The 15181-nt window shown below is 36.9% G+C and overlaps 1 protein-coding gene and 2 long non-coding RNA genes across 3 annotated transcripts in view; 2 read left to right on the top strand and 1 right to left on the bottom strand.

The window, feature by feature from the left end:
- Window positions 1–8445: 8445 nt before the first annotated feature.
- LOC138138222 (uncharacterized) lies at window positions 8446–9436 on the bottom strand. Its single transcript, XR_011161989.1, has 2 exons — window positions 9342–9436; window positions 8446–9292 (listed from the first exon to the last, which is right to left on the bottom strand). It is a non-coding gene; the product is annotated as an uncharacterized lncRNA (long non-coding RNA).
- A 437-nt stretch (window positions 9437–9873) lies between these two features.
- On the top strand, window positions 9874–10234 carry LOC138138223 (uncharacterized). Its single transcript, XR_011161990.1, has 2 exons — window positions 9874–9973; window positions 10027–10234. It is a non-coding gene; the product is annotated as an uncharacterized lncRNA (long non-coding RNA).
- Window positions 10235–11268: 1034 nt separating this feature from the next.
- lov (jim lovell) overlaps window positions 11269–15181 on the top strand; it is a 106841-nt gene continuing 102928 nt past the window's right edge. The window contains exon 1 of the mRNA XM_069059719.1: window positions 11269–11403. The gene's annotated coding sequence lies outside the window, so the exon portion shown is untranslated. The remainder of the gene's footprint in view (window positions 11404–15181) is intronic.

The following is a 15181-nucleotide window of genomic DNA, read 5'->3' as shown; positions in this document are numbered from 1 at the left end:
TTTTGTAGTAAAGAAAATTATGTTTAAAACGATGGCAGAAAAATTGCTATTGGACAATTATTTCAAAAGTTATAGCCGTTCAAACTTGATACTTATCGGTCATGTCTTTCCAAATTAAATTGAATTAAAATTTTCATGGATAGTTAAAATTGAAATTTATTTGATCACTTGATAATTCTTGTCTTTTTTATTATTAGAAGAGCAGATAAAATAGCAAATGTAAAATATACACACGAATGTGAAACGTAAAAATGAATGTAAAACAACACTAATTTCGAAGTAATGATGTTTACAACCTGGTCGGAAATTCTCATCTCAAAAGAAAAGTTATTATTTAGGGGTAAAACCTTGAAAGAGAGTCGAAGAAAATCTGAAAATTGAAACATAACGATATGTGGTTTCTACAATGACCAATTTTTATTAATGATTTTTTATAAAATTGATGAAAAAATTTTGAACAGTTGATGACGAGTTATGTATACATTATGAAATTTTATTTTTCCTCATTTATTTCTCATTGCCAACAAGTTTATTACGACATCAACCTCTTTCTTGCTCTCTAGCAGCATTTTGTTCTATCTTAAATTGAAATATAAAAATCTGTTGAAAGTTACGTTTTTGCATTATTCATTTAAAAAAACGATAGAAAAATAAAATTAAGAACAAATCAGAAACCACAAAGTGCCGGAATCGCAAGAAATGGTGCCAAACACGATGACATACTCGAAATGATTGTCACCTGTTTTCAGCATGCAATCTGTGACATTTTGACAACCGACGTTTATGATGGGACATTTTGCGAAGCTAATAATGCAAGGCATTTTAAAATTAATCATGCAGATCATTTTGAACTGTTGGTTAATAAAGCACGATGATCGATGCAGCTTTCCTGCATTAAAAATTAACCTTCGCCAAACTAAATCTGCAAATTTCCATATGAAGAACGAGAGCCTCGCCAGCGCCGACTTTCGAAGTAAAACAGTTTCCGGACTAATATTTCGCGTTCCCCCGTGAAATTACAGCCCTGAAAAGTAGTTAAAAAGCAAGCCCAGTAGTAAATTCGGCTGCACAAAGAGTTCGCGTGAATACAATTAATAAACATGCAGCCGTATTCACCGTTCGATACGGACCTTCCTCGTTTCTGATTTATTAGACTGCACCGATTCCGTTCCGGTACCCAAAACAACAAGAAAAAAAAACCCGAACAGACCGACAAGCAGAAGAAGTCGAATCAATGGGAGCCCCTTCCTCGCTTTTCGAAGGCAGCGCTAATAAAATGGAAAGCCGTGTGAGCGGAAATCATCGCATTCTCGTGACGACGTCTCGGATCGGACCTCACAAGTTTTCGATTGCCAAACTAGACTTATTACCATTTTAATGTCTTCATTATGCCATTTCGACGTAATTGCGAGTTTTGGTATGTGCGGAGTCACGAAGGAAAAGTACGGTGTTGCGTCACGGCGAGTCGGTACGTTTTGGTGGTGTATGAGCCGGTCCTGAACTATAATGGAATAAGAGCCCCACCTTACTACACTCCAAAATTGGGTTAGAGGAAATTGAGTTTTCGTGAAGAAGCGGTGTGCCACTGAGCCTTACTTGAACCGAAGATGAATGTCAGAGTTCGAAACAACGCCACACGACTAAGAAGAAGAAGAATCATGCTTGTTTCGACACATTTCAAAAATTATTTAAACTGAATAAGGGCCAGTTTATAGAAAGAGAATTAAATATTTCATTCGAATTAAATTTTAATGCGCGATTAACCCATGAATCTGAAATTTTGATTGGTTCAATCTGATCACGTCTTCAGTTAATCTCGCATTTGATTACGATTAAGTTAATTTCGCTTCTGTAAACTGACCATAAGTGTGTTTAAATTTTTACAAGAAATTTACACTATTTAGCAAAGAATATTCTGGCACTAGTCTTTTTTAGTATGTTTTTAGGCACCCTTAATGAGAACGGTAATTTTACGTACTCATAAGCGGACGAAAAGTAACTCTTTTTCGGACGCTGACCGTGGCGCCATCTGTTGGTCTGTTTAGTAAGTTAGCAATGAAACCCCTGTCACCATACATTATGTAAATAAGTACATAATTGTATTACAAATTTCTAGTTTTGTTGGCAACCTGATAATAAATACTATTAAAAAATGGTTAATATGTATTAATAAATGTATCTATGTATTTGTAAAAGATATATACGAAATAATTTGTAATTTTCCAATGATGCCTTTTGCTTTGTACTTCGTGCGGTGTTCTCCCCTATTGTGAAGCCTCGGCTGCGCCTCGGCCAGAAAACTCAGACAAAAAAGATGTACTTCTTGGCCTTGATACACTATTAAAACTGTTTGTCGTCGAAACGTGCCTCAGCTTTAAGAAAAAGCGTATTTGAGGTCTGGGAAATTTCATCAAATACAACGAAAGTTTACTTCCGAAAATGTGAAACTTTGTTCTTTTTATTTTCATTATCATTTTTTTCATTTATTTTCTACCAACTATATTTATCTCTTGTTCTATTCATCGAATTGTTACTGGACATAGACATCTAACTTGCTAGTTTTTCCTATCTTATGCCAACGGAGAGTAATGGTTGAGTGGGATATACGGATTTTCTTCGATACTTACTTACTGGTGATTTGTGTAGGTCTTGTTCTACAACAGTCGTCAAAACATCATCATCAATGTCAGACGTTTGACCTTATGTCAGTTCATCACTCAGCATCGTACATCCGGAACCACCTTCTTGCAGATCTCTTACGGCGTCTGGTCTGTCCACGTTGCAGAATGTTTCAATTGTCGTCAGAGTACTATCATATGTCATTCATATTACAACAATTATTTATTTCCCTTCTAAGCACACATAATATTGAAAACAAAACAGGTTAACTAATATCTAATAAGTGATCAATACACAATTACGCCTGTGTTATCAGAGACACAAAAAACAAATTGAGAAAGTGAATAACAGTTCAATTAATGGTGGCTAACCTCGAGGCTAACCTGTTAGTGAACTGGAAGTTATTTTGACTCAAACCAATTTTTCCACCATTCAGACAAAAATTCGTCGTTTTCCTTTTGTAATTTCTTCTTAAAAATTTTTTTCTTCCGTATTATTAGAATCTCAGGAGCTCCTTTAAGAGTACGTTACGTAAGTTGAAGCTTTTCGTTCCAAACCAAAGAAATAGTTATTTCTATCACTAGGCCAGAAACGACACGTTTGCGAGCGCGAGTAAGACTTGCGGGCCGAGGCGATAGCCGAATGCGAGTACTCAAAATCCCTACTTTTTACCGGACCAGGCCGGCAAGACATGTGTTTCTGGACGATTTCGAGATCTACATAATACAAAATTCCGGCCGGAGGCACGAAAACTGTCAAATTTCTTCACGCTTCAAATTTTTTTGAGAAACTAGTATCCATTTGGTAACACCCTTAATCATTGTTGTTCTTTCAAAACTTACCTTCAACATTGCCTTCCTTACCTATGTTCTGAATTTGTTGCAAAAAAAAGATTAAGAGGGGAAAAAAACATATGGCAACATTTTTCGCAAAAATTTTGAATTATTTTATTTTGTTGCCCGACAATTGGAAGAAAGTAGAATAAAATTAATATAATGTAGTAATTTTTGAGAAAATTTTGAATAACACGGAACAAAAAAAAATCTCCGTTCTCAGTCCGTTTAAGTAAAATTAAAAAAAAAAAAAACGGTAAAATATACTCGTAGTACACACTTTCCCAGCACCTTTTAATTATTGCATTTTTAATGCCCTCCGCTGGACTAGTTTCGTGATCCTGGCCCCCGGTACCGGGACGAGCGGCGTCAGGAGGGCACGTTGCAATTACTGCAGTCCCGGATCATGCACGTCACTCTTCGTCGGCATGCAACTCCGGGGTGTAGCGTCCATTGTGATGGGTGCGTACGACTATCTCGATTGTGTCGAAAAAAATCCGACAAACGTGATCGCAATTAACATTTCGTTGGTAGTATTGCGAGTACGATCGAATTTTCGTCATTCACAACAACAGATAAAGAACAGAAATGTGGAGCTTCCTCTGAAACGGTGTCACGATCCGGCTGTTAAAAATCGGATTGTCGAACGCAAAATGGGCACTTAATACGAAATCAAACATTAAATCAGATAAAACGATAGATGATAAAGTATGGTATTGGTCTAACTCGTTCTGAAACGGTCTAGTAAACACTGTAATTTCGCTAATGCAATGGCCAGCCCATGGAGGAACGGATACACATTCAACGGCCAATCTTCCAGAGGAAGGTTCATTATCATTTATTGAATTTTTTTCGCCCTATCTGGTTACGTGTGTGTGCCGTGTAATTTGCCGAAGGGTCAGCGGTCCCCGTGCATGTGTGTGTGATTTATTAGAGAGCCGCCTCTGGGGGATTTATCATGTACAATTCACCCAATTCGATGTTACGTAACGTGTGACATAAATAAAGAGTTTGTAATGTGGGGAATTGCGACGTTTACAATGTCCACGACAAAGGATGATAAATTGCGGTTTATTGAACTGTTTTCAGAGATTGCAACCGGATAAGAACCGATGTTGTGATGCTGCAACTGTCATTTTTCATATGTTTTTCTACACATGTGGGCCGACAACGACGAGAACTTTGACCTTCTTTAATACACAAATTGAACCTCACATTCCTTGACCAAATATACAACTGACGAAAATTTCTCCAACGGACAAATAATATAAAATGTAAATTAGATACCTATTTGGAAAATATTTATCTAGAAAATTCTATTTTAATTTTTTAAAGATACTTAACTTTGCAGTAGCTTTAGTCTTACTAGAAATAACCTTTACCAACACAACCAGCAACAATAACAAAGATAGAAAAAATCTATTGTTATCTATTTTTATTGTTAGTTTCATGACCTAAATCTTTCTAGTCCTGTTTCTGATCGTAGCTCTATGAGTTTTTTTTATCTTTATGTAATTCACCTGCGCATTACATACATTTCTTATTTGCATTTTACTTTTTTACTATTGAAAATTACAATTTATTTCTTTTCTTCTTCAAGAGGTCGGTGACCTGATTTGTTCCTATTTATTTTATTAAATCTGTCTCACTTTTATTTGCTTATTTTATAAATTAATATTAATATTCCTACGAGTATTTTTTTCTATACTTTTCTGTTTTTGCAATTTGTTACTTAATTTCAACTTTCGTTTGGTACATGATTTTTTATAGACGATATTCCGATTTTTCACATTCCTCATTTTCTCAATTCCCTCAAGACTTTCTGCAGTTTTCAAAAATGTATGTTTTTTTGACAAATTATGATTTAGTGAACTATCGAGGATAATAAAATCCGAAACTTATAAACTTCGTATGTATTTTCAAGGAAAAAGAGAATTATCCTGTGAGATTAAAACTGAAAATTCTTAACTGTCTTATTGTATGATTTGCAGCACTCTTCTTTAGTTCCTACCTTTTCTCTATTTATCCAAGTAAAGCAAACGTTCTTCTCGTGGAAAAACTATTATAGAAGTAAAATCTTTCCCAGGGTGTCATCCATTAAAATACTGAAGCTGAAAACAGTATAGTTACAGTAGATGTAGCTTGGATTCCTCATTAAGAGCCAGAGAGCAAAAAATTTTCAAAAAAGTGAAAATATGTTGGTTCTCGACCTGAAACATTTCTCAAGCCGAAAGTCTGTCGGAAAAGTGTACGCTTCCATTTTCTGGGATAAAGATGGGGTCATTTTTAGGATTATATGCAGCAAGGAAAATCGATAACGGGAGATTGTTACTGTTCTTTGTTAAGAAAACTTTGAACTAAAATTGTGAAAACGCGTCGTGGAAAACTTTCTAAAGGTGCGTTGTTCTTGCAAGACAATGAAGACCTACTCTGTGCCTGCTAAAATTCAATGAAATTGGTTATAAAACTGTCGATGATCCAGCATATTCTCCGGACTTAGCTCTCTCGGATTATTGCTGATTTTGAAATCTCAAGAAAGTCTTAAAAGAATGAAGATCCACTTCAAAAGAGATCGTGGTCAAGTAAATGTTGCTAAGTTTCTCAACGCTTAATAGTCTGAAATGAAAAAATTTTCTCCACTATAATGTTTCCAGTAACAATCAACTTTTAACTTTTCACGCTGTCTTCTCTTAATAAATAATAAAAAAATACCACTAGGACATTTATTATATTGAATTGTACCAACAATACGCATTGCATGAAACATAGCCAGAAATAATTAATGCGGGAGAATAAGGTTAGGAAGTTATTTGCTAACGGTTCCGAACAAAATAGTAAAAAAATTGTAATGTTAATTTAATTACCATCAAAATACAAGGTACAGAGACTGCAGATTCTACATATGTCTTTAAAACATTAGTTAATTATACAGTTAGCGGCAAAAGTATGGAATAAATTCCTTAAAAATTAAACAAAATTTTTTTCCAAAAAACAGGTCAATTTTAGTTTATAAAAATACATGCCTCAGTACCAAAGAAAATTCCAAGCAGTCATTTGTTTTCGAGTTATGACGTCATCGATAGTTTTTTTAAATGGAAACCCCCTATTTTTTTTCTTGATTTTTATAGCTCTTTTAATTGTCTAAATGACAGTATAAAAATTTTGTTATCTTACATAAGGAAATTTTTGAGAAAAAAATAAATAAATTTGAAAAAAATAAATTTTATAACGAACAAAAACAAGTCAAAAAATCAAGTAGGTAAATCAAACAGTCAAATGTTACTGTCAATTTCATTCGTATGTTTTACAAAACGTTTTCGAAAATGACTCATTTAACAGAAACACAACGTATAGAAATTTTAATTTTGATTGGGTGCGGGGTTAAAACTAGATAAAACTAAAACAGGGGGAATTTCTTCATAAACTTGCTTATTGTCAACAAGCTGGAGGATGGCCATTCGAACATTTAATTCCATAATTTTAAGTACTTACTAACACAGTTTTTGACTTGTTTTTGTTCGTTATAAAATTTATTTTTTTCAACTTTATTTTTTTTCCTCAAAAATTTCCTTATGTAAGGTAACAAAATTTTTATATTGGCGTTTAGACAATTAAAAGGGCTATCAGAATCAAGAAAAAAAATATGGGGTTTCCATTAAAAAAAAACTATCGATCACGTCATAACTCGAAAACAAATGACTGCTTGGAATTTTATTTTGTATTAACATATATATTTTTATAAACTAAAATTGACTTGTCCAAAGATTTTTTTGAAAAAAATTTTGTTTAATTTTTAATGAATTTATTCCATACTTTTCCCGCTCACTGTATAAAGTGTTTCATGAGTTACGTCATTACTTGTCCTAAACGTCGTAACAATACAATGTTCCCAAATGTGGCCACCTAAATTAAAACTGTTCGGAAGCGCATATGGTGTAAATTCTAAACAGAGAACTGACAAATGAAATCGAATCTGGCAACGTTGCACAGTATTGCCAACGGTATTTTCTTTCCCCTAAACGTTTATTCCGAACTGTCGGGTGTTCATTTAAATTTAACCTCAAAGTTGGTGTTGAAGAGTCGATTGTGAACGCACCACTCGTCAGTCTGCAGAGTAAAATCACAAACAACGCAAAAAGTGAGGTTAGATTTAAACAGCTGATCCGTGGTCTGTAATTCGTGGTGCGTTCACAATCGACTCTTCAACGGATAAATTTAAATGAACACCCGTATAGGTAGTTCAATTGAGTTCTGTTAAAGTTTATTGTCTTAACTCTTGAAACACACTATATCAAATTTTTAGCAACAAAAATTAATTACACAAGACTCTTAAAATGACCCAACTTTTCATCATAAAGCATATCAATGATATGATCAATCCGAAAAGACTGACAGGACTGACTTATTTAAACATTTTTTTAATCACGTGTTATTATCAGCTCAATGGTCTACTTAAGATAATACACAAAAAGAAACCACGTTTTGAAGACTTTTGGAATAAAATTAATTAGAAGATCCGCCGTATAGTCTTCACCTGTCAACTTGCGATTTTTTTTGATCTCCCAAAATTTTTTTAACAAAACCGATCAAAGTTAAAATACATACCTTGTAAAGTAATTCAGAAGAAGTGGAATTTATGTTTTGATCACTGGTTGGTTACATGGAATACATATTCAAATGACCCAATAAAACGATAAATAGGTACTTCCAATCTATCTATTTAATTGCTGTTAGTTGCCAATAATATAAACCAACAGGTTGTCGCGCATTACGGCATTTAAATAGTGTACAGTAACAAAGAAATTGTGACCAAAAGTTGGCCAGTGACAGCTCCGGGCTCTCAGGGGGTTTTCGGGGCATAGGGCGTGGGTTCGGATTATAAAAAAATGGGCGCCAGGCAGCTATTGTCTTGAGCTGGTTGTTAAGCTTGTCCAGCTGCCGGGACAAGTGCTCAGTTTCTCGGATGCTTCGGAGTCAATACGAAAGAACTTAATTCCTTGCGAATTAAATAATTGGTTTATTCAATTTTTGTCCAACAGTCCAGGAAATTCGAAATGCTTACTTAAGTGTGCACTGGTCCGTGGAATTGGCAACGTTACTCTACGTAATTTTGTTAATTGAAATTTCGAACCAGTTCACATTAATGATCTTATTCAATACCTTATTCTGGTCTTATCAAGAAAGCTTTCCTTTACAGGTGACCTTGTAACTTATTTGTGAATAAACTTAAAATTAATACAACTCCGAAAAAAAAAAAAACGAAAGGAAAATCTGTTGCATGCGTGAAACAAGAATGAAGCGCAGTCTTCTGCTTTCATAAATTTACAACGTTAATTTAACATCGATTCTATAATTGAAAAAATTGCAAATTTACTGGAAGTAGAAGAACTGCTACTAATAATTGAAATGTGAAATTTGAAAACTTGAGCTTTGTGAAGTCTTTCTAAAAATTTGAAATTATTGAAATGCGAGATTTTTACAAATTGAAACGGTTCTAAATATTGAGAAGCGGGATATTTGAGGCGTTCTTTGATTTTTCGCAAATCCGCAATTAAATTGTGCGACTTATCTTACGCCGGTAACGTGGTGTGACCTTGACGATTTTCTTTAGTCCTTGGTGAAACGGTACGTGGTCCGATGACCTTAATGGACGGTTTGCGGTCTGGCGACGACCACTCTGACGAACGATGTGGCGACGATCACCCCATATAACGATAGTCCTGGTGAACAATCACCCTAAAAGCGACGCGGCGACGAATGACCCTAAAGAATAACGTTCCTGGTCCGAACTATCGCCCCAAATAACGATGACTGGTCCGGCTGACCCTAAAGAACAACCCCTAACGAATTGTCGTTAGTGTTGCGAAACTCAATCGATTCGGTAATTACCTTTCCGCTGAAAGGGGTTGCTTCTCGATAATTCGAAGGAGGACTTTCCGGTTCTCCTTCGCGGTACGGTAACGGTAATCTGGCTCGAACTACCCCTAACGGACGAAAATTAGTGAAGTGAATTCGCTAATGAAGGATAATTACCTCTATCTCGCTAGATGACGAGGGGTTTCTCGACCACGGCAAAACGGTAAACGGTAAAACGGTAAATCTTCGGGCTCCTCGACGGCCCCGAAGGCTGGCAGCGCCGGACGATAAGCGCCATGGCGTTCGGCAATCCACCCACAGGGATGATTGCGGATCCCGAACGCCACGCACGTGATTCGCAGCTCGCGACTTGCGGCACCTGCCGCCCGCTCGGCGGTCGCCGACCGAGTCCTCTTTAATTTCCGCTCGCGATCGGTTTTTTTTTTTTTTTGGCTACCCCCGGCTCTAGGAGATCAACCCGAAAGATCTGGACCTTATTCCGTTGGGCGATAAGGCGTCCCGGTTATTGTACTGACCGCGCATCTTGATGACAACTTCCGGCGATCCTACACTTGCACGCTAAATGACAGATGGTCGAACATGGCGCCGGTTTGTTTACGTTGGACTTCACCGATCGAAAAATCCGGATGTCGAAGCGGTAATGTGTCGGTGAGTCCACGCGTAACACACGATAGATGTTGACGGCAATTTCCCGCAGGATCTCAAAAGGTTGGACACCACAAGGATGAAGGAAGAAGGTTAGGGAAAAGAAGAGAAGAAGATAACTTTCCGGCAAGTCACGGGAACAAAAGGGAATCGGAATTAACTTTGCCGTACGGTTACCCGAGCTGAGAAGAAGAAGAGGAAGGATTGAAGGAAAAGGAAAGGAGAAAGAAGAAAAAAGCGAACGATGAATAGATAGGCCGCAGCTAGACAGCCTAGAGGCGTGAGGCCACCTCAGCCTAAAATTTAGGGGCTAACATGTGTGATTCCAGCCGCCCCAAAACTGGCTGGCACAAAGACTCTACAATGAAAACTCTAAAGAAACCGCGAAAGAAACAAACGAAAACCGAAAGTAAAACTGAAAGTGATCCGATAAACAAAAATGAACCCTGAACCGATAAACTCAAAATGAATTGACTGACGGCACAAACAAACTGAATTATTTCGAAATGAGCGTCCCCAAAAAAGGTTACGGCAGGGTGGGCGCGTCGCGACGTCATATGCCGTGCGTTGTGTTGCTTGTTCCTGATCTTCGAACAGCGATCTTATTGTCCCGCGAGCATAAGTAGGACCTCTTGGCCTCCTACCCCGGCCAAGACGAATAGTGGCACTTTGACCTGCTACAAAATGTTAAATTTAGATAAATCATATTTTTCTAGTCCTTTATTTGTTGTAGATTTGTGGTGCACCTGTGCCACCGGACATCACCAGTCACCCCATCCGCGAAGACGAGTGCAAACCCCCACCCCGCCCAGCCCTCACTTACCGCACCCCGTTAAAAAAATCTCCACCTGTATCCCGATCCTCGCTCCCGTCCTTCGGCAAAAATCCACTCTCGCAGGTAAAAAAGGGCGCACCACTTGGAACTTTCGTTTTTTCCCCCATCCGAAACGCATTTTTCGCCCTGACCGTTCCGAGTCATCAACCCTTGGGGTAGGCCAGGTACGGTGCGGGTCGATGAACCCCACAAAAAATCGCAGGTAAGCGCCGCAGGGGCGCGAATCCCGCAAAAAAAGACGATCGGCCGAGCATCGGCTCGACTCCTCCCTCGCCATGTGACAAAAAGTCATGTCAACGTAATCAAAGCGGGCAGCGCATTAAGAATAAACAATCGCCGACTATACCGAGTGGAAGTAGAAGAACGGCGACCAATGCTGGCTTTTGAAGACGGTCGAAGGCGGTCGTTCTTGCCCAGCCGACTTCGATGTACCCACTACTTTTCGTCAAAACACTATCGTCTTAGTAGCCGGCGTCGACGCAGCGTTCTTTTGTTTTCGGTTCGCGCGCACCTCGTACTCAGCGCCGACGGCGTGTGTGTGTTGTTTTTGGTGGGTGACATGTGACATGTGCTCGACCGGCGACTGTCGCGAGGGTAAGTGGAGCCGGGGCCTTAGGCCGCGCCGCCTAATTAGTCAGGAAAAATTACGCCGACGATTGTGCGGAGGAATTACGTCGTTATCGGTCGTTTCGATCGCAATTTCCGCGCTTACATATTTATTTAAAGCACTGACATACATAATTCCATTTAGATGCTAATAAATCCCTCTTCGGTGAAACAATAATAAATTACACACGTTGATGAAGACCGCCGCGCGATTTATGTAGGTCCGATCTGGAAGAATCGCATCGCCTGTGGCGATAATGGGCGCCTAATGACGTAATTACGTGTCGGTCTTCCGATTGGCGGGGTCGGTGGCGACTTTTGACCGACGCCCGATTGCGCCCACAAGACAAAAGAACTCGACCGTCAATTACGGAAACAATGCAACTTTACATATTTCGACTGTCTCTTCTTATTGTTTTGCTTCCTCTTTATCAATCTAGAGCCGCTCTTGTGCTTCTGTGTAATTTCGGCATGCGTGAGACTTTTTTTCTTCTTCGCCTTCGGAAGCGGTTATTAAACAAATCGCTCCATCATTCGCTAGGGTTATTTGAACAGTCGCTGGGAATAATTGTTCTGTTGTGACAATTAATCATACCATATCTGACACACACTCTTCTTCTGTTTAATTAATTAATTCGGACAGATTTACCTCTTTCGAAAAACACCGCCGCAAACCTGACCATCAACTCTCTCGATTTCCGCGCTGCTCCCGGAGTCCCTCAAGGCTCCACTCCGGACCCGATTTTATTTCCCTGTACGCCAGCAATCGCTCACACCATTTCCGGAAGCTGACGCAAATGATAGTTTTGATAAAATCACGCGCTGCAACATCTACCGACGATAGAAATAATCTTTGTTTTGATTGATGATTGAGTAATTAATAAATGAGACCAATTACGGCATCCACAATTTGGCTAAATGATTTAATAATTGTGTCAATTTGTTCAAGTTGGAGTTGTTAATTCCGAAATATTCGTAGGTAAAGCTTAGCTAGAGAAGTTTTAATTTACAAAAATAATTAATTAAAACACTGGTTTTTAAAGATTTTTCTGTGATTAATGTTGGTCGACTTTTTTATTTTGCTTTAAGAAAAAGTAATTACCCGAGTAGACAAGAACTTACTGAAAGTCTCTACTTTAGACCGGAATCGATTACTCAACTATTCGGCTCTCCACATGTTTAAAATTTTATATTTAGATTGAATACTGTCTACTTTTACACATTTGTACCTTTTTACAACAAAGCTAAAAACCTTAGAGAATTTAAATGCAAAATCACTTCAGATGGTTATTGCTTTGTTTTTCTGTCGTTGCCATTTACTAAACATTAATTGTTGTGACTGTAATTGATTGATTATCTGTTTTCTTCCCGAATGTGTTTGTTTTACCGTTAAGTAAATAAATTATTGTTATTCTCATAAAGCAAAGCATTTAACAGTTATGACTGATTAGTTTCACTTTCTTTAAAATTTTAGCGAAATTTCTACGATTTCAATTGAAACCACTAAAAAAGAACAAACTAGGAAAGAATAAAATACTAGGTATGAATTGTGCTCAGTAAAAGAAATTTGTACGTTTTACTTAAATTTGCTGGATTTATTTGAGTGTGAAATTTAAGATATCACGGGTGACAAAGACACGATGTTATTTTTGAAAATCTGAACCATTTCCACATTCGAATTGTCGGTAATTTTGAAAAACGAGAACGATTTCGTTGCGTAATGGAACGGTTACGTGGATACACATCTAGGGGCATTCAGAAAATTATGAAACGTTTTAAGTTTTATAATTTACCGTTTCGGCCTAGAATTTATAAACGTTTTGTGCATAAATTTGTGTTGAATTATGTTAAGCTAAATGGACGGCAATTTGTTCTAGTGGGTAAAGGTATCTGAAATAGAGAGATCAAGAAAGAATTTATTAGCAGAATTCTACAAAGGGTTTTCAATTGCTAGATGTAATCTCTTGTATTATATCACAGAGGAATGATTCTAATTCAAAAGAATTTTGCACAATGGAGTGTGGTTGAAGAAATGGAGAACAATAATCGGTAACTGCTCGCCTTAATGCAAATCCTTCATAGTTCAAGTTATCGAAAAATCTTCAGGTTTAACGTCCATACTAAATTGCTAAGACTTGTTTTAATTAATTTTTCGTATTTTCACCAGACACTATCTTGTGGAAAATGATGCCGAAAAAATTATCATAGTTTTATTAAATAACGCAATTAATCAGATAAAAATGCACAATCGATTGTGAATTAATAATGCTTTTTGTATTTGACAGATTGACAACTTAATTATCTACCATTTTGCAATAAATTTAACTAACAACACTCAACCATTGCTACTTTTCAATTCAGGAAACAATGTTGTCCTCCGATAGGTATGATTCATTTTACTACGCTGCAGTTATTAAAGTGGAAAAAATCTATCTTATCTAAATTAATTACTTAGATAAAATTTTCAATCTCAATGTATTCACGTATTTTATTTTAAACGACATGTTGTAGATATGAATACATTTTTAAAATATCACCCAATAGTCTTTTTTCCCTTTTTAAAATTAAAGACATTAAGCGATATATTTGCCAATTTTCGCAATATTTTTTAATAATATTTACAATTTACAATAGCATCGTCATTAACCGCTTTAAGCCAAAAGTTAAGCCAGTATGTAATTCATTTCCTAATTCCGTATGTGTACTTCAAAGGCATAAAAAATGACTTTATTCCCCACAAAATCTGTTTTTGTGATCCCTACTTTGTTATTTGATATTTATGAGGATAATTCAAAGTTAAGTCGCAATTTTGCTTCCAAAGACAAGATCATTCTCCAGTGAGGAAATGACTTTTTTCGATATTGTAACAAACTATCTAGAAGCCTGTATACCATTAATATCATTATCAATTGTTTTTGTATACTGTTTACTACCATAATAGGACAACCAGTTGACACTCCTGTTGCGCAAAGGATTATCAATACATTTATTTGCAATGCAAATGTTAGACCCACTGGAATTCTTATAAGACTTCAGCAATAGTTTGCGGAAGAAACTCTATCAAAGATGCAACAATATTCCACTGGTGTCAAAATTTTTGACAAGATCCAAACGCGTTCGAAAACTCGGCGCACGTAAAACAGCGATAAAAGCGGCGACAAGAGCGAACTGCCATAGTTTTCAAGTGGCAATTCGCTCTTATCGCCGCTTTTATCGCTCATCGCAGCTCCAACATAAACGTTCCCTAAAACACCGTTTTGCATTAGTCCTACGCACTGTGTCATATATTTTTGAGTTTATTAGATCCTGAACAAATTTTGTTATTTTCGGTAACACTAATACTTCCCAGGATAATATCAAATGTTTGATTGCGCGTCGCGACAGGCGACTAAGCAACCCAAATATCGCCACAGAATTGAAGCTGCCTATCGCTAAACTGATAACTGTATTTTCAATTTTTGATACATGGTTTCGTAGCGAATAAGTTTGTCTTTCAAATGGTGGCAGAAGATTTGGGATTGCTCAATAAGTGCATCAGTTACAGAGGTTCAAATTTAATAGTTATCTGTCGTATCTGTTGAAATTATCCCTGTAAGGTTTTTCCCGGGAATTCTTCATTATTAGACGTAATTTAGAAAAACTACCATGAAATCGATTAAAAATTGAATTACCTTTTAATTGGTGTCTCGTTTATTAAACTATTTCAAATAGTTCAAACTCAGATATTTTTTAAGTTGTATTGCAATTTTGATAAACGAAAATATTT

The sequence above is a fragment of the Tenebrio molitor genome, chromosome 9 (genome assembly GCF_963966145.1).
Source record: "Tenebrio molitor chromosome 9, icTenMoli1.1, whole genome shotgun sequence".
Classification (NCBI taxonomy): domain Eukaryota; kingdom Metazoa; phylum Arthropoda; class Insecta; order Coleoptera; family Tenebrionidae; genus Tenebrio; species Tenebrio molitor.
This window is presented reverse-complemented; position numbering and strand designations above follow the sequence as displayed.